This window comes from Ornithodoros turicata, chromosome 1 (assembly GCF_037126465.1).
Source record: "Ornithodoros turicata isolate Travis chromosome 1, ASM3712646v1, whole genome shotgun sequence".
Classification (NCBI taxonomy): domain Eukaryota; kingdom Metazoa; phylum Arthropoda; class Arachnida; order Ixodida; family Argasidae; genus Ornithodoros; species Ornithodoros turicata.
The window spans coordinates 161120608-161141832 of record NC_088201.1 but is presented as its reverse complement, the minus strand read 5'-3'; positions in this window follow the sequence as shown (position 1 = coordinate 161141832).

Below are 21225 nucleotides of genomic sequence, written 5' to 3'. Positions count from 1 at the left end.
ACCCATGACTGAAGTGTGCTGTAGGTACTGTAGATACAGTGAAAATTTGGAGTTAAAATAGATACATAAATAAATGATAAAATAGCGTAGATGCAGGGAAGCTGGTGGACAGAATCCACGAAGAACGAAGCCTGAGCATAAATAAGCATTCAGCAACTAATTCTGTTATCAAAGCCGAGACACAATGAAAGGCACTGCATCCAATGAACTCAACGCATACCTGGTGTTGCGACACGAGTTTCCCTGGGCCATTCACTAATGCAAGAGCCTCTTTGCGTCCTCCAATAATGGTCAGCGGACGCCGAGCAACCTTTTCTTCCCGCATACGACCTGGTTCTTGAAACGATTCTCAAAAGTCACAACGGACAGTTAATCCGTCAAACCCATTAACGTGTCTCCAACGTGTGCGCAAAAGCAGGTCACGGTCGGATCAGCTGCCTTTCTTCCCTCGGACAAAGAGGCCACCTCCAGACTGGAGACGACCATGGAGCCCAGACGACAGTGATATGTACAGAACTGATAAGTTTAAGCCAAAGTGCTTTTATTGTTAATGAAGTGAGTGCACTATTGTATGTAACGGCCACGGCCGCTGGAATGCTTTATAAGGAGCGGACTCTCCCGTTCGCTCTGTCTGTTCTCTGCAACCCGTCGAAGATGCAATAAACCACTGTTTTGTTGTTTGAGTCGGATCCCTGCCTGGCCACCTCCCCGTCACATCACCGCTCGGACCCCGAGACGCAACAACTGGATGGCAGCGTCGGGATAGACCTCGCTGGACCGCAAGTCGTCGCATGGGTGAGTGCACCGCTTTCCTTGTCAGATCTCTACCAGACGGTGAGGAAGCAGTATAGGCAAATTCTGTTAGCTATTTTGGTTAGGAAGCACGAAGTTCAGCTTCAGCCCAAAAGTATAGCGGGGAATTTGGCACTCTAGAGAGGAACCATGGACTTAAGCAAATTGCGGGTACCAGACTTGTTACTTCTGCTAGAAGAACTTGGAGGTAGCGCTGGGCAGGCAAAACGAAAACCCCAAATCATTGAGCTTATCCGGGGAATTGGAGCCGATGATGAGGAACTAACGGAATGTTGGCAGTTGATCCTTGAAAGAAAAGAGAAGGAAGAAGCTGCAAAACAGGAGCGCGTTAAAAAGGAAAAACGCGATCATGAGCTCACTGTGAAAAGATTGGAGTTAGAGAGACTCAGGTTGGAGGCTGAAAGTTCCGGACGTGTTGTAGGCAGAAGCGCGAACAGTGAGCGAATCAAAATCAAAGATCTGCTACAATCTTTCAAAGTCGGGGAGGACATTGGTCTGTATCTCGTCAATTTCGAGCGCACGTGTGAGAAAGTAGGTTTCGAGCGCGATGTCTGGCCTCAGAAACTCCTCACTCTATTGCCCTGTGAAGCCGCGGATGTCATAGCTCGGCTAAGTAAAGAAGACGCCGCTGTCTATGCCAAAGCGAAAGACGCTCTGTTAAAGAAATACCGCTTGTCTACCGAAGCCTTTCGGCAGCGATTTCGCACGTCTAACAAGAAGCCAGACGAATCATTTCCAGAGCACGCGTACAGGCTGAAGGCAAACCTGCTAGAGTGGCTTAAGAGTGCAGAGGTACACGGCGACCACGATAAGGTTATCGAATGTATAGCTTTAGAACAGTTCTATCGCTGCCTCCCCGAAGCGACCATGTTTTGGGTTCAGGATCGCATGAAAGAGGTAGATGTGCAAAAAGCCGCAGAACTCGCGGAGGAGTTCGCAGCCCGTCGTAAAGCGCAGACAGTGAGCACGCTGTCGTCTAAGGGATCGCTGGAAAGCGAGAAGGAAAGCCTAGAATCAGGAAAGGTTCATAGGAAAAAGTTTCATTCCGGGCGTTTCGGAAAAGGTCAGGAAACAGCTAAGCGAAACGGCAGCGAGGCACGACTGACGCCTGCTACGTCAGAAAACAGAGGCCAGTCTAACAGAGAGAATACGAGGGTATTCGAGTCTAGGAGACGTGACGTTTGCTACGTTTGTAACAAACCAGGCCACTATGCTGGAAGCTGCCCAAATAAAGTAGTGTTTTCCTACGTCAGTAGCAGCGCCGAGAACGCAAAATTGCTCGAACCGTACCTGCGGGACATGACTGTAAATGACAAACCGTGCCGTGTACTACGTGATTCTGCCGCTACGATGGACGTTGTCCACCCATCGTACGTAGAAAAGGAAAACTACACTGGGGAATGTGCCTGGATTAAACAGGTCGTGGAAGAACACAGCGTGTGTCTTCCGTTAGCAAGAGTTACCATTAAGGGTCCATTCGGAACACTGGTGACAGAGGCGGCAGTATCGAGAAACCTCCCTCAGGCGTATCCCTACTTGTTTTCGAACAAATCTGTGCAGTTGCTAAAGGACCGTGCTCAGTGTTTTTCAGATGAGCTTGTATTGGCTTTAACTCGCTCTAAGGCAAGAGAGCTCGCGTCGAAAATGGAGTACGATGCAGTTCCAAATCAGACGGCACAGGGAGACCCGATAAATTCCGATAGTCTGGGTGCGGGTGGCGCCGATAAAGGAACTTCGGGAAGGGACGAAAATCGCGCCCGTGAAGAAATTGCGCAGGAGGCGACGGACGCGAATGTACAGCCCTTCGAAGGCAACTTCCTATCGCCAGTATCGAAGAATTTTGAAATTCTTGCAAACGTAAATGCGGAAGCTTTCGCCAAGGAACAGGAGTCTGACCCAACGCTTATCGAGCTGCGTAACAGCATCAAGGAAGGTGTAGCAAGGAAAAATATTAAATTTTTCGAACGATCGGGCCTTCTATACAGACAGTATCAGGACCGGAATGGTAGGACTTTTGATCAATTGGTGGTTCCGCAGAAATACCGTGACGACCTCCTTCACATAGCCCACTCAGGGTCATGGGCTGGGCACTTAGGGATTCGTAAGACTAAGCTCCGCTTGGTGCAGGAGTACTATTGGCCCATGTGCTGGAAGGATGTGGAAATGTTTGTAAGGTCGTGCGACACATGCCAACGCGTAGGTAAATCGGGCGACAAGAAGAGAGCCCCGATGCAACTGGTCCCCATTATCACAGAACCATTCAAGCGTCTAGTGATAGATATCGTAGGACCACTTCCCGCCACAAAGTCAGGTTTCCGCTACATTCTTACTGCGCTCTGCCCTGCAACTAAGTTCCCGGAGGCAGTGCCTCTCGTAGAAGTAAAATCTACGACTGTTGTTGACGCACTTCTCAGCATATTTGCGCGCGTCGGCTTCCCATCAGAGATCCAATGTGACAACGGGAGCGTTTTCACCAGCTGTCTAACCACTACCTTCTTGGAAAAATGTGGAATTAAGCTGATTCACAGCTCGATATATCATCCCCAATCGAATAGCGTGGAACGCGTTCACGGAGTGTTAAAGCGCGTATTACGGGCGTTGTGCTTTGAAAACAAAAAGGACTGGGAATCGTGCCTCCCGGCGACTATGTTCGCACTACGCACAGCTCCGCACGAAACAACCGGCTTCAATCCAGCAGAGCTAGTTTATGGCAGGAACCTAAGATCGCCATTGCGCTTATTGAGGGAATCTTGGGAAGGCCAAGGAGAGGACCCGACGGTCGTCGAGTACGTTCTGAATCTCTTAGAACGATTGAGTCACGCTAAAGAAGTTGTTGAGCAAAACATGAAAGCGGCTCAGCAAAGAGCAAAGAGATATTATGACAGGACGGCCAGGAAGCGAGTGTTCGCAACAGGAGACAAAGTAATGCTGTTGAAACCCGCAAAGCAAAACCGACTAGACGTGCAATGGGAGGGACCCGCCAATGTAGTGCAAAAGATTTCAGACACCAACTACGTGGTTGAGCTAGGAAATCGTCGGAAATCAGTAAAGGTGTACCACTCTAACCTCATGAAGCCGTACCGAGAGCGTGAGGTCATTGTTAATCTCAGTTTAAATGTTTCCGAGGAAGTGGCTCCTGAGATTCCCACTGTCGATGACACCAGAGAACTCACAGTCGAGGAAATTGTATGCTACGCGCGTTTAGGAGAATCGCTCGAACCGATGCAGGTAGCTGACCTTAAAAGGATTGTACATGACTTCAAAGGAGTCTTTTCGGAAAAGCCAGGCAAAACATCGGTTACAATCCACGACATTCAGCTCACTAGCAATGAATCGATTCGATCTAAGCCGTATCGAATGTCGCCCAGACAAAAGGACATTATGGAGGTCGAAATCAAACGCATGCTACAACTCGGGGTGATTGAACGAGGTGAAAGTGACTACACCTCGCCAATGATATTGGTTGAAGTCCCAGGAAAGGATCCCCGGCCGTGCATTGATTATCGGCGACTTAATGCGATAACCCGGGACGAGATATACCCAATCCCCAACATCGAGGACAGGGTTGAGACCGTGAGCAAAGCTAAGTTTATTTCGACCTTAGACTTGGTTAGGGGCTACTGGCAGGTGCCACTAACGGAGAGGGCCCGCCGGTATGCCGCCTTTGTCTCTCCCTTTGGTACCTTTCGTCCCACAGCATTAGCATTCGGGCTCAAAAATGCTCCCTTTTGCTTTTCGAAGCTGATGGATAACATCTTGGACGGTCTAAGCAGCTTCGCTCTGCCGTATCTCGACGACGTGGCTATATTTTCAAATACCTGGGAGGAACATGTAGAGCACCTCAGGGAGGTTTTGAGTCGTCTGCAGCAGGCTGGACTAACCGTGCGACCAAAGAAATGTCAACTGGGAAGCGCGGAGGTGACCTATCTGGGTCACGTTGTTGGTCAGGGCTACCGCCGTCCTTCTGACTTGAAGATTAGCGCTGTAATAGATTTCCCGCAGCCCAAAACTAAGACAGACATACGGGCATTTTTAGGCCTCGCTGGCTATTACCAGCATTACATTTCTAACTACTCTCAAATTGCTAGTCCACTAACGGATGCCCTTCGAAAAACAGCCCCTTCAAAGGTGGAATGGGACGAAAGTAAGGCGCAGGCTTTCCAGGCCCTAAAGGAGGCCCTAACTCGCAAACCGGTACTCGCTACACCGGACTACAACCGCACTTTTATAGTGCAGTGTGATGCAAGCGACCGTGGCATAGGAGCCGTCTTGTGCCAACTTGACGATCGCGGGCGAGAGCGGCCAGTTCTCTTCGTTAGCCGTAAGTTGACTGCGCGCGAAGAGGCGTACAGCGCCTCGGAGAAAGAGTGCGCGTGTCTCGTATGGGCTGTACAAAAGCTTGAGTGCTACCTGGCAGGGACAAAATTCATAGTCGAGACAGACCATTGTCCTCTGACCTGGTTGCAGAGCATGTCGCCAAAGAACGGACGTTTGTTACGTTGGTCTCTCATACTCCAACAGTACAGCTACGAAATACGCTACAAAAAGGGGAGCCAAAATGGAAATGCCGACGGCCTGAGCAGAGGCTTTTAGTTCACTGGATGAGCTCAAGAACGCTTACCAATTTTCAATTGTAAATACCTACTTCTTTGTGTTTCTATCATGGAGTGCTCGTCTGGTGCCAGCGATTTGTGAGGGCGTAGTTCCTCTTTTGTGTGCAAGGGTTATGCTCATTGTTAAGTAGCTGAATTGAGGGCATAAAGAAATTAGATGTACATATTATCAGAGTTAACACTGTCTGGTGTGATCGGGCTTTGGATAGCGGGGCACTTATTTGTGCACGCACGTGTGGTTCGGTGTGTTTGTTTCGCACACTGCTGTCTATTGTTGTATCCAGAGCTATACTTCTTCATCAGAGCCCTTTCAAGTCCAAGACTTCAACGTAGGAGTGTCCCTGTTTCGTCATGCACTGAAGACATCTGTCCGTCCTTCAGCGGGAAGCAAAGTGGCACGTGGAGCTGGACGCACTGGTTGAATCCAAGGCATCATGACGTCCATCATCATAGTGGAGCAGCGCAAGTAACTGCTCCCCATCGTGATGACCACCGGCGGGGGAGGAGTTGTTGCGACACGAGTTTCCCTGGGCCATTCACTAATGCAAGAGCCTCTTTGCGTCCTCCAATAATGGTCAGCGGACGCCGAGCAACCTTTTCTTCCCGCATACGACCTGGTTCTTGAAACGATTCTCAAAAGTCACAACGGACAGTTAATCCGTCAAACCCATTAACGTGTCTCCAACGTGTGCGCAAAAGCAGGTCACGGTCGGATCAGCTGCCTTTCTTCCCTCGGACAAAGAGGCCACCTCCAGACTGGAGACGACCATGGAGCCCAGAGGACAGTGATATGTACAGAACTGATAAGTTTAAGCCAAAGTGCTTTTATTGTTAATGAAGTGAGTGCACTATTGTATGTAACGGCCACGGCCGCTGGAATGCTTTATAAGGAGCGGACTCTCCCGTTCGCTCTGTCTGTTCTCTGCAACCCGTCGAAGATGCAATAAACCACTGTTTTGTTGTTTGAGTCGGACCCCTGCCTGGCCACCTCCCCGTCACATCACCGCTCGGACCCCGAGACGCAACACTGGCCATCCTCTGTGGTTGTCGGCTGAAATCGCTCCTGAGGGACGAAAAGACCTGAAAGAATAATGTGTAGCACTTTACGTATGACTTGAAAACATACATGCATTTCACCAGAATATGGCCACATGCAAGTGCTTTGATTAAAATGCATAATTATCACAATAGTGCACCTTTGGTGGGACGGATGCTTGTCTGTTGATCACGCGCACCTGAAAAAAAAAAGTTCTGTCATTGAAATTGAAAATATGTGCCAGCAACCTGCGGTTGTCAGTTGCCATCGGCCTCATGGTTGTCGCACAGATGGAAAAATATGTCAACCTGAGGCTCCGCAAACTTTTGTCCCAAGCTGTACATAACCTTACCCATGACTGAAGTATAGCATATGAGACTAATACGGTGAAAGTTGTGTTAGGCGTGCAGTCTTACCAGTTGTCACGGAGGGGACACTAATAACATGCAGAGCTGAGGCCGGTTGCACCTCGGTTGCACTGCGTACACTCTGGCTCACCCCATCCACTGTTGTTCACAAACGGATATCTTTAAACGTGTACAAGTCATTATCGCACTTAGCTATTCACTATCAAGCAGCTTAAAGCAAACTCAAAGTAGGCTATTCTTCATACTTTTCATTGCGCTTTGTGTACAATTCGTCATCCTGCCTAATAAACATATGGTAACAAAAAAAAAAGAGGTTCGTATCTACAAGCTTACTAGTTATCACAGCTGGGCTGCTGTTGGAACCGGAAGCTGGGGCTGGCAGCGTCGTGGTCGCGTTGTGCCTGTCATGACTAGCGTCTGGCACTGTTATTTGTAAAGGAACTTTTTAGATAAATAATTACAGTTTGCAGAGAAAGTTGACCAGTATGAATGTGGCCTTTGACTGCATGACTACACCCCTACTGGGGTAATAAGTCTGGCATGAACCATTACCAGTCATTGCATTTGAAGCTCCTAGGAGGGATATCGGGGGAGACTGTACCACTGCTGTCCGGCACGCTTGTTCACATAGAGGGGACACTGCTGATAATAAGGAAGCATTTTAAACATACGTATCAATACAATAACACGGAGCTACGAAGTTACATAATTTTAAAACTAATCAGAGCTAGGTGTACCAGCTTAAGAATTTTTTGGCACTGCTTTTGTCTGCATGCAAAAGCAACTTAGCAGACTTGTTCAAACATTGACAAGATCATCTTACTCTGTGCCACAGGATGTGGGGTTGTCGTGTATGGTTGCAACCGTGCAGGGCTGACACAGCCCTTCTTCGAGTTCTTCACTGCTTCTTGCAAATTAAAATGTTTTGTTCGGCGTAATTCATTTACATTATGAACCAATATAGGTAGTAATTAATTACTTGTGATACTAATTAGTTGTATTCACGATGGACCACAAATCCTGAATTTTTACAGGTCGTGAGTGTATGTAGTTTCACAAATAAAAACGTAGTTTTCCTCACCACCTTCAAATATCTTTGAGCAGAGTGCCTTTTGTAGTTTCCTGGTGAGATCAGTCAATGTGGCGACTTCTCCCTGCAAGCGTTGAACTTCCTTTTCCAGTTCTTGGACTTTATTCCGCTTTGGGGGCCTGTTCTCCAGACCAGCAGAACAAAACATGTGTGCTTCTGTTGACCTTTTTGCGTGACTCCTCGCCTGTTTGTCAATCTTTGCTTGAACACGTGCAAAACTTCTGTTAGCGTACACAGCGCACGAACGCCGCGCGCACACAACAGCCACCGCTCCTAGCCAACTTAAATGTGCAAAAGCAGCGCAGCATTCTTTTAAACAACAACGAAAAAGTTTTTCACTCCTACCTTCTTCCTCACTTGGACGTCAACTGCCGAACGTGGCTTCTGAGGTGCTTTACACCTGTTCTTCTGCAAGGTGCTCATCTCCTCTTCTGTTTCTGCAATTTACGTATTTCGAAACATGTACGCGATGATGTGTCTGACCCAAAAAAGTTCCGTAATATCTACTGCTCTTACCTGTCATATGTAAGATATAAGCCTTGTAGAAACCAGGACACGTCGAATCGTCCTCTTCCCAATAAGCATCAGAAAGCTTACGCTTGTCAAAATCGTCGATGTCCACTGGATCGAAGTTGACAATCGCGTCATGCGTAACCACATGCTTCTTTTGTTCGTCTTCATATTGAATTAAAAGAAACATAGCGGCAGGCGAGAACAAAAAACCGAGAAAGAAGAAAAGCACGTGTACCTCAGCCGGGCAGAACTATGGAGGAAGTGGAAACTGCCGCTATGGGACCGTCCAGGGTTGGCCACACTTGGCTAGAGCTGTTACTATAGAGGGCGCAAAATTTGAGCCGCGAAAAAAGTAGTAACTCAAAAGCTGCAGAAATAAATACACGTACCCATGGAGTCTTGCGACCTTTTATTAAATTGTGCAGTTACCCAGACGTCCGAGACGTTATGAACCGTCTCTTTCGCTAAATGCACAATGCTGTACAAGAACCAAGATCTGTGTACTGCGTAACACTTCCAAAAAAGAGAGAAAAAAAAAACTCAATTATACCGTCGACCCCCGTTTATCCGGACTTCATTTATCCGGATCCCGCTGTATCCGGACAAAAGGCACGGGAACGGATTTTCCTCCATGTATTTTGTTCTCGTTTATCCGGACTTCAGCTTCCGGACTCGGACAAGAATTCCAGGGAACGAAAGTCGAAAATTCTTGTAATCTAGCTTCAGTTATCCGGACTACCGTGAGTAAGAGGAGACACTGACCCCGCTTCGTAACCCTTTTCGCTGTGTTGGGGTTATTAGGGACCTTAGGATACGTTAGGGACCTACATTCCTCCGTAGGGGAGACAACCGTGCACGATGACCCCCTTTTCTATTTGTGTGCGTTGGGTCACGTTGACCAGTCGAGTCATTTGGAAATATCTCAAGTAACTGTCCGGTTCTAGAGGGGAAAACTCCAACCCGAGGGCCTGCTGCTTACGGCCCGTTGGCTGATGAAGACATTCCCCTCGCTGAGCTGCGATCCCTGATGCAGGGGCTCACTGCTACTGCCGTAGATGATGCTGCGGTTTCTGACTACGTTGACGTTGATAAGGATGATGACGCGTGTGCAGCTATGACTGATGACGGTGTGACTGCTGCTGTTGCCTCCGATGATGTGCAGCAAGACGGTGCCGGTTACGCCAGTGAGAAACAAGGCTCCGACATTGGCACTTTGCGTCCGCACTGACATTCTTTGAGCAGCACAACACCGTGGCTCAACTGTATGCAATTAGCAAAAGTTTGCAGGAATCGAATGCCTACACTACTATGTAACAGCTGTCATTGACGAGACTTGTGTTTTATTTAAACCTTGCTCTGTAGGACGTTTCTATGCGGTCGTTTCATTTATCCGGATGCCCCGGTATCCGGACGATTTCGCCGGGAACGGCACCGTCCGGATAAACGGGGGTCGACTGTATTAATTTCCAAATAACCTAACTCAGCTTCCGTTATCGTTCACAGCTTCGTTTCGCTATAGCCAAACAATTTCACATATTATCCTATGTATATGACATTTTACTTCCCGTCCGTCGTTTCTGCATCGGCAAATTTCTTTGGTCTACTTTGGTCTACTACTTGGTCTACTCGGAACGTTTCTTTTTGTCAGTTCTCATTTGTTATAGAAATTACTCGAAGTTTATGGCATGCAAATATATGGGGGCAAAGAACAGCTTTTTCGCTATTTTGCCATGAAAATGAACAAAGTTGTCGCACACGTCGGTTTTCTTTTCTCGTCCACGCCGTCCATTACGTCCATTACCGATTACCATCCATTGTGGGTGCACCAACAATCCATCCACCCATCCATCATCATTACAATCATAAGATCGTAGAGTTGTTGTAGTTGTGTGCATTTGGCCATCTATCCGAAGAATATGAGTCATCTTGCCACTCCGTCTGGTTATAATACATAGAGAAAATATCTGCTCGTACGACAGTACAGTGACTCTCTTGCTCTGCAACAGAGCGCTGGAACTGCAGCCCATATTTCTTTGTTCGACCTGTCACCTTCGCAAAACAATGACCACGCAACCAACCAAGCGGTACCTCCGGTATCTGGAACCCGGAGTGTCGTGTCATATTCCCAAGGAGACTCTGCACAACCAACGCGTCAGACAACCTGAGGAAAGGGGTACGAACAGTGGTAGCAGACCGTGCGACGAGAGCGAGCGTCAGATAGACGTGCTAAACGATGTCAACGAAAGTGATGTTCACCCATCGACTGACAGTGAAACGCGGCCAGGTAATGACAGCCAGGCCCGAGAAAGTGACGCAGCGAATGTTGAATATTCCGATTTTCAACCTTATGTGAGTGGCAATGACGGCGAGAATTTATCGCCCTCGGACGAGGAAAGCGATGTTAGCTCTTCCTTAGATGACAGTGAGGTGAAAAGCTTTTTTGAAAAGTGCTCAAACGAAACCTTGCCAAACCAGGCAATAACAAAGGCCCAAGCACTGCTGCTTATTCTGTCTTACGTTGTGCATGCTGGATTGTCATGGTCGCAAGTGGAAGGCCTCTTGAAGCTGATAAATACCCTGTGCGGTGCAGACGTGGTTCCAGACACGAAATACCTCTTTCGAAAGCTCTGGCAGGACCGCATGAAATCGCTGAACATGCATTTCTTCTGTCCCACTTGCATGGGCTACCTCGGCCTAAAAACAACGAACAGCAAGTCCCAAAGATTCACCTACACAGAGTGTCAGACATCGCACAGAATGCAGCAACTGATCAGCAAAGGGAACTTCTTCCTAATTTTTGACTTGAAACGTCAGTTGTACGATGTTATAGGACGTCTCAGTCAGTATTTGTACGAGACACTCACGAAACTTCGGCCAACTGCCTACGGGGTGTACAGAGACATCACAGATGGACGCATGTACAAAAGCATCAGACATCGGCTGTGCATGAAGTGGTGTGATATTACACTCACTCTGAACACTGATGGGTCCCCAGTGTTTCAGTCCGGAAAATCCAGCATGTGGCCAATCCAGCTGCTTCTTAACGAACTGCCCTTTGACATACGCTTTCACGAACTCATCGTTGGAGCACTGTGGTTTGGGAGACAGCACCCTCCAGCACACCTGTTCATAAAGACTTTTGTCGACGCAATCAACGACATCGGCAGCATACCCTGCCAGCACGCTGGCAGAACAATGATGTCACATGTTTATGCTGTATGTTGCTGTGTGGACTCACCAGCCAGAGCAGCCTTATCAAACATGAAACAATTTAATGGGTACTTTGGGTGCTCCTGGTGCCTTGAAGAAGGAACTGTTGTTGACGGTAAGTTACCTACTGCCTTACTGATCTCTTCCTCTGAAACAAATTATGTACTTTAGATTCTAGAAAGTATCTTGATCACTATTCCCTCTGTTTGTGAATTGCTCCATTTTGCTTCAGTGGCTTATGAATAGGGTTCCTCGTCTTCAGGCTTTATGATATTTCCAATTCGGGGGACAAGAATCTGGTGATATTTTCACACATGAATTGGGTAGAAAGTGGGTGCTTCCTCCCCCTTCCACAAATCATTGGGTTTTACCGAGTGAAACTGAATTCAGCTGATTCAGGCTACTATTGTGATAACCAGTCGCAGAGCTGCAATTTTTGTTGTTTCGTGATTACAACACACAAGCTTTGCAGCGTACAAAAGCTCAGATGCCACGTACCTGTTATACATACCAGCACTGCATTCTTCATTTACCTATCTGCTTACATAATAGTTTGCATCCGAAGCAATCATTGGTGCATGTCATTTGCGCATGTGCCCATGTGCCCATGTCATAATGACAGTTCCCACGTGTACTAATAAAACTTCATGTTGGAGTGTGAGTTTTTCTCTTTGTAGTGAGGATTCTAATCAGCACTTTTTTTAGGTGTTCTTCGTTACATTCCAAGCAGGAGCCCAGCCCCAGCACGTACACACAGGAGCCTACTGAACGACATGCAGGAAGCATTCCAACGAGGAGTGCCATCTCACGGAGTAAAAGGGCCATCACCACTGATTCAGTTGCCAGGATTTAATCTTGTATGGTGCGTGCCTCCTGATGTCATGCACTGTGTGCTTGAAGGTGTGACACGGCAGCTAACAGAATTATAGCTGTCTGCTGTTGGGCAGGCATATTACATTGGACGGCATATCCGTGAGTTGGATGACAGCATTTTGAAGATGAGGCCAATGTCGTTTTGTCGGCTCCCACGACGGCTGAGTGACAGGGCACACTGGAAGGCAACCGAATCGATGTACTGGTTGCTCTTCTATTTGTTGCCATGTTTGAGGGGAGTACTTCCCACTGCGTACTTCAACCACTTTACAATGCTTTGCCAGGCCGTGTTTACTCTCCTGCAAGCATCTGTAACAGATGCCAACCTCGAGGAGGCGGAGGAGCTCCTCTCGTCGTTCGTTGCCAGGGTGTACACATTATATGGAGCCAGCGCTGCAACCTTCAATGTGCACCAGCTTCTTCATATCACAAAGAGTGTGGAGATGCTGGGCCCATTGTGGGGTACCTCGACCTTCCCATTTGAGAACGGAAATGGGCAACTTGTAAAGCTAGTGAAGGCTGTGCAAGGTGTGCCCCTCCAGATTGCGGAGCGCTGCATTATGAAATCATGGCTCAGCACAGCAGCTAAGTTTGTGCAACTGTCGCCTTCACTGCAGTCGCGGAAAAGCGATATTGTCAACGCGCAGACAATTGTGCAAATACAAGCCTGTGTACTTGGTGCGCCATTGCTGTCAATGCAAGTCAGCAGTTCAGTAGAGGAACTCTTCATTGAGAAGTACGGAAGAGTGCCAAGCATGACCCACTATTCTCGTTTTGCTGCCAACGCTGTGAAGTTTCATACGATATCGTACGCGCGAGCCACGAAAAAATGATCTTCCTGCGTGAAGATGAGAGACGGCAGCTACTGTCTGCTTTCTGACATTTGCTCAGCATTATTGGAGACTCGGAAGATTCTTCTTGTCTGCGAAGAGATCATCTTGTCAGAATGCAGATTCCCAAATGTGAAATATATGCATCAGTGCTATTGCCCTCCTCCGGGAAGAAACCTCAAGTTGTATTCGCAAGATGATGTGTCTGCTCAGTGCGTGTTCTTTGAAGGAGCAGACGCCTGTTATGTGTGCGAGATTCCAAACACATACAGGGTTGACTGACTGGCACAGTGGTGGTGCAATTGATGCAATACATGTGTGTGTATGTGTTTGTGTCAATAAGAACCTGACGAGTGGGAAGCAGAATCGGTTATCTTTTTGCCACACTGGCTTGTGCTGAACATTTCTTTTTGCCCATCATTTTTATTTGTTTCATCAACTACTTCCGTGGCATATCAAAGTGCTTTTTCTTGAATGTGCAGTTATATTCAGCTGTATTACAGAGCATCCTAGTATACTTCTTTGTATTGCATGCATTGTACCGTTGCCTTTCTTGCAAGTTGTTTCTCTCCTTGATGTGCCCATTCTTTATGCTTGCATTACTTGGCTTCCTAGCATGCACTGTCAATTTCGTTATGCGATGGTAGGAATGTCCTCTACTGCTGCCACTGATGCGGCGCATCCTTTCTGCCTTTCTGGGGTGGGCGGCGCAGAAATCGGAACTGTAACTGTGCCGGAACCACAAGTTACTACCTACTGTTGTTTCCTGGGACATAATTGAATAAGTCAAAGTTGTTTTTAAACCGCTGATTAAAAAAAAAAGAAAACTGAAGCAGGTACCTATTAACCAGTGCAGGTATAAGCCCTGCAGTTTCCTGCTTTTGAACCAGTACATCAAGCACAGTAAAGCACTAATTATTGTGCACTAAATTTAACACGGTGTCCCCCAACATAGAAGCCGCCAGGGAAAGGAGACGAGTGGCATGGCAGCACGTGGTGTGTCGTGGGGCACAGGATGCCAGATTTTGGCAGTAGGTGGCAATCTATGCCTGAAGCAATCTTCCTTTAAAATCTTGACTCTTTTTTTCCCTATCGTAAAGTGCTATAAAGCCTGACTTCATTAAAAGCAAATTCACATTCGTGTATTTCAGTACAAGTCGTGTTTCGTCCCTAATGTCACCACCTTGAAGATAGTAATAGTGAACTGATTTTAGCTGGTTTGAAAGCTTTATTTTCACTGTTTGCCAGTGCCGGATTTAGACGGGGCACTTGCCCCGGGGCCCCACCAGTAATGATCTTGTCCAAGCGAAATGTGGTTTGCATGCCTCAAACGTATCCCTGAAACGGAAACTTGGCAAAAATGTGTCCTCCGTCCACGCATATGTCGACCCCAAATAACACATTGGATAGACATAGAATACACGACGGAGCCCCCACAGCACAGTGCCCCGGGGCCGCCACCACTGTAAATCTGGCACTGCTGTTTGCTCTCGACCAAAACCGAACTTTAAAAAAGGGTATTGTTTCCAGTCATTGCTAAGAGGTGTAGAAAAATCAGTCTGTACAATTGAAACATGGACTTTCATCTAAGCATACGTTTTTTTGGCATTTTAGTGCCTTTTATTGGCACAAACGACTAGTATGGTTTTAATACGAGGCTACTAGCTGTTATCGTGTACTTGTAGGTGTATGCGCTGGCATTGCGTAGCACAGACGCAGCATCTATTTCAACACATTGTCAATAAATTGACTGCATTTACAATGATCAAACAACTCAAAGGAGGTGCCAAAACAATGGAGGGTCATGTTTAGCAAGTACTCATGGCAGGAGTGTCTGTCATCACTGGAAGTATATATGGCGATGAAAGTTTTTGTAGTGATGATGAAATTTTTTTCATAATGAGAGCAAGACTTAACCACACCACAGGAAGCTTTGTTGTCACGACAAAGATGTTTGTGGTAGAACAGATGTCCTGTCGTGCTACAAAACTTTTTGTCACAGCGACAGGACCTCCTGTCGTACAACAAAAAAATTTGTAGTAGGACAGGAGGTCCTAGCTGTCCCTGCAACAACAAGTTTGGAATTGACGACAAGGTTGTTTGCTGCAACTACAGAAAGTTTTGTAGTACGACAGGAGGTCCTGTTACTGCGACAGACTTTATTGTAGTACGACAGGAGATCCTGCCGCTGCAACAAAAGATGTTGTAGTGACGACAAGGTTGTCGGAGACAAGTACTGAGACAAAACTTCTGTTGTAACTGCAGGAATTTCTGTTGCGTCTTTCGACTGACTCTGAAGGTTATCAATACATGGTAGTCGCTCGAAAGGCCGCACAAAAATTGCACTTCCTTCCATCCACAAAAGCACTCAGACGACAAACAAGCCTTTGAGACAACAAAAATTTGACATTTTTGTCAGAGACGACAAACTTTTGTAGTGACGACAAGACCTTTGTAGTGACGACAGCCCTGTCTGTCATGACGACAAAATTTTTAATAGCGACAACATAATGACAGACCTCTCTGTCGTGACGACAAAAAAAATTTGTAGCGATTAAAAAGGATTATTTTGCAGTTAAAAAGGATTTGCGATTTTTGCGCTTGATGTCACTGTTATAACCCATTTCAAGGATAACGATATTGAGGTCTGTACCCAAAGCGTGTCCAGGGAGGTTAAAATGTGTAGAGACGGGTGTAGGATGGTTATTAACAATATCGGACTTATGGCCGTAAAACCTTTCCCTCATTGTATTCGAGGTTTCTCTGATATATTGAATACAGCATTTACTGCACATAATAAGGTAACATATGTTAAAAGAGTTGCAGTGCGACCCCTGCCGGATTTCGAAAGTAAAAAAAAATTGAGGTGCTCGAGATAAATTTACATGAACTAATGAAATGACATGTTTGGCAGCGTTTCTTACCACAAGGGGAACAAGCATGATGTGGTCGGGATAGACGGGATGAAACTAGTAAATTACGAATGTTACGTGATCGGCGGAACGTGATATTGGGGGGAGCAGGAAATATTATTTCAAGTCTTCCGTCGCTGTGAAGAATGTTGAGATGGCGGGCGAAGATGGATCCTGCGCTACTGAGTGCTTTGTTATAGGCGGTAACGAAGGATAAGGGATTTTTTTGTTTCTGCCGCGGTTCATGTTAAAGTAATGTAAGTAATTTAGCCTGATCTAGAGATTTGCACTTGGAGAGAGCATTCTTTAAAAGGTTGGGAGGGTAATTTCGTTTTCTTCCCCAGACATCAGCTGTCCTCTCGTTTCTTGAGCTTGTGCTCATGTATAACAACTTCATATTTAACGAGAAACATTTTATCCAAATTCAAGGTGCAGCAATGGGATCACGGCTGTCTCCCAACTATGCGAAACTTTTCATGGGGCAATTTGAAGAAAAAACGTTAGCATCCTTCCCGATCAAAGCTTTAGTCTTCTTAAGGTACATCGACGACATTTTCATTGTATGGTCGGGTGATGAACCATCCTTAATTGCGTTTTTCGAGCATTTTAACTCCGTACATCAGGCCATCAAGTTCACGTGTAACTTTTCCCAAGAATCTGTTAATTTTCTAGACGTGACAGTCTCTATACAGTCTGGTAAGCTGGTCACGACCCTATACAAGAAACCCACTGACAAACGCTAGTACATCCATTTTGACAGTTACCATCCTAATATTCATGCCTCATGCGTCCTAGAAAAAGACTACAAGAGAACAAAAAATACAACCCAAGATAAGGGCGGTTCCGATAGAGTCACCCGATACATTTTTTGTTTGTTTGCGCTAGTTGAAGCTCATCTGCGACACATGAGGCACCACTGAGCTCTTACTTGTGAACTCAACGTGTGTCGTTTCGATCATTTGTTTGTTCAATTTGTGTCTCTTTGGGCGCTGTTGTGTGTCACTTAGCGAAGTCTGGGTATCCAGTCTTCACGACAGGGTCTATGCCACCGAGAGGACGAATATGAGGTCTTCCTGTTCCGACCACCGAAGGAAACTATCCGCAGAGAAGAGTCGACGTGTAACGTAAAGCGCGCGGAGAAAGGACTGACAATTGACTGCGTTGTGTGTGAACGGTAATTTGAGGAAGGGTATACCATGAGGATTCTTCGGCACATCATTGGCGACGAAAACGTTGAAATTCCGAGGGACAGGTGCTAACGGACGATGCCGTTCCAGCCGTTTCCGGACGCGCAGAAGTATTTCACGAAGAAAGCGCACCCATCAAAATAAACCTGGATTCTGGTGCGCAAGTTCCACCCGTTGTGCATCAACAGTGATGGAAACGATTTTGCAATCTCTGTCAACGTACGGCGCATAAAAGAATGGTCAATGACATGACGCATCAGAAAAAAATGAAACGGAATTCCGTGTCCAAAATTCCCTTTTTGTTGCACACAGACTTAGTTTGGACTGGTTACAAAACGGAAAAATTGCCGTATAAAAGCTGTATGCAGTGTGCTTGATACAGAATTTGATAAGGGCTGGTTAGAAAGTGGTTAAGAATTCCTGTTTAGAAAATGTATACAGTGCGCATAATAAACCCTGTACGCACCTTTCTTCAGATTTCTGTCTGCTAGATTGGGAGCGAATATGCTAGATAGGACATGGTTATAAGAGCGGTATATAAACTAGAAGATCATTTTCATAAGCCGCACAGATCCAAGAAAGTGAGTTCACCAGCTGCTTCGACGTCTACTATACCCTGGCCATGGACTGGCCAAGCTCATTTCAGTGCTGGAAGCAGCATTTACGTTATATTTTTCCACTCAGAAGCTCAACGCCCGCAGTATCTTTGACTTTATGCAAGTCATAGTAGAAAGCGCACAAAAACACGGACTGGAAGAAGACGACACAAGACAGCGCAGGTGTTGTCGTCTTCTTCTAGTCCGTGTTTTTGTGCGCTTTCTACCATGTCGTATGTTTACCAACTAGCCCAACGTTGTTTGTTATTTATGCAAGTTGTTGACCAATCTAAGGCTTGAACAAATTGGCTGGCGTGCACTGCAATGAACTGATTAGACGTTGAAAGATGAAAGTCACTGAAAAGGTTAGCCAGCTGTAGGGATCGAACCCACATCTTCTGGATTACCGGTCCAGGGCTAACACGCCTCTCCAGCGACTTTCGGGGTGCGTCATTTGAGGCTTTGTTTGTATCTGTCCCTTCTATGTTGTGGATCATACATGTATACACCAGCTCGCTTGTCCCCTCACTTATGTTCAACGAAAATACGCTATTTTTGCTTGAAAATATGCCATTTGAAAATATTCACTATGACGTCCCGGTAAAATATAAATGTGTTCAGTACTGTACGATCATGACTTTTTTTTTTCTTTGTTTAAAAATTGCGCGTGCTCGTGTTCTCGTAGTTATCGCTGCATAATTAAGAGGACATGGATCAAGTACTAACAAGATTCCTTTTCAAGCTAACGTGAAATCCTCGGGTTTAGTGCCGAACTCCGCAACTTCCCACGTAGGAGCCCTTCGGGAGGTAACTCGCCTACTGCGACCAGCGCCACCTGGACATTTCATTGCAGTTTTGTGCGCTTATTTCCCGGCGCCCGGCACACTTCTCCTTCTAGCCACTGTAGTGGCACTGTCTTCGTCAGGACAAAAGAGGTACAAGGCTTGCATATTGCTTAAATAGGTTTCCTGGGTGACGTCACAATCGGTGCAAGTATCTCTTACCACCAACGACTACTAGAGAAGATACGAGCTCGAGGAGGAATCGACATGGTGGTTTGTACCCTGTTCCTTCCTCGATCATATAACCGAGGACAACCCTTCATTGACAGGCGCAGTGAGTTCCAGTGTAACCCGCGGGCCTTCGAGTTCAACCGTCGATTGATCCAGCTGTGCCGGAACACCGCGGACCTCTGCTACCTGGACCACGCATTCTACCGACTACGTCCCACCCAGGTCCTGGCTGCGGACGGACTTCATCCAAACTTCGAGGGAGTTCGGATGATCAGCCGTCACCTGCAGAACCTGCTACCACGACTCGCACGACGACTGCCACCTCGTCGACCTGACTCCCTCGCCTGTCCCGGACCCGGTGTGGCCTACTCCACAGGAAGCCACCATCTTCGAACAGCGACAGCGAGGACGGACACCACGACCATCAAGACAGGATTGACTAACCGCCGGTGAGCGTACTCTTTCCAACTTTGACCCTCAACCATCCCCTAGCGCCCATGCTTTCTTTAAACTTAGAAAACTAACTGATAAGTCCATACGGTATAGCTCTCATCGTGAAAGTTTGCAGCTCTATAAGAAACACAACAAAATTCCAAAGGGACTTGCAATCGAGCTTAAACCTTACTTTCCCCCTTAAAAATGAACACCAAAATAAGTGGAACGAGATTATCAACAATGCCTCCACCGCGTTAATCGATGTGTTGTTATCCCATTGTGATGACGCTATCAGCCAATTTTCTCAGGAAGTTAAAATTATTCGCGATAAAACCGCTCTTGGTGACAACCATAACAAAGATTTAGCACGCTTCGCTGAGAACAGGGAAGAAGCCGTGCACTGCAGTAAACGCAAAAAGCTCGCCAGGGACGGAGTTAGTCAGGTTCCCCCTACTGGGCTTAAAACAACGTTTCAGGATAGTCGCCCGATAAGTATTGTCCAAATTACTAGTACGTCATCACAGGATCAGCACACCATTATTAATCAAAATCAAGACGCCGCCTCCACTGATCCCGGTAATGCCGAAAGCCCCAAGTCTCATAATGTCGTTAACTTGTCATCCCATATTTTCACAGATTTTGAAATATCTTTACTCAGCCATGGCCTCTCATATTGTCCCAGCAACAATAAATTAAATGAATATCAACTTCACATAGACTTAGATAACTTCGGCCGCCGCTTACGCCTCAAAGAATACTTTCATGACAAGCCTAAGTCAGACTCCAACCCTTTCAAACAGCCGTCCAGTTTTATACCAGACGGTAACCGTGATAAAGCCCTGGATATGTATATTCGTGCAGTCCAAAAGGATATTATTAACGCGTACGGCCATTCATCCAATCGTAAATCACAGTCCAATTTATCGCCAGCTGAACACCGTAGCCTTTCTGACCTTCAAAGACGTGATGATCTGGTTATAAAAAAAACTGATAAAAGTGGTGCAATTGTGGTAATGAACAAAACTGATTATATTAACGAGGGCATTCGGCAGTTATCTTGCACATCATTTTACAAAGTCCTCGAAGCCGACCCTACGGAACAGATCACTGCTAATGTTATCTGTAGCTTGAAAGATCTGAAAACCAGCAAAAACCAGCAAACACCACCCTGTACGAGTACTTACTCCCTAGAGATCCCGTGCCAGGCAGATTTTACATGCTCCCCAAGATCCATAAACCTGGGAACCCAGGGCGCCCGATAGTTTCGTGTAACGGTACAGCTACCGAAAATATTTCCAGCTTTGTAGATTATCTTCTCAAAGATATACCCCCAAAACTTCCATCCTACATTAAAGATACAAATCACTTCCTGGAAATATTAAGTCAGTGCCAACCTCCTCCCTCAAGTTTGCTGGTCACGCTAGACGTTTCTTCCCTCTATACCAACATCCCCCACGAAGATGGCATTGCTGCAGCTCAAAGGGCGTTTTTAAAATATTCGGACAACACATACGATCCTTGTGTTCTATTCACATTCCTTAACCTTATTCTGAAAAATAACAACTTTGAATTTGATGGTAAACATTACTTGCAAGTCAGTGGCACGGCTATGGGCACTAAGATGGCACCAAATTATGCAAACATCTTTATGGGTAATCTGGAGGAGGCATTTCTGTTCCAATGCGAGAAAAAGCCGACGTTGTACAAGCGTTTTCTGGACGACATCTTTATGGTTT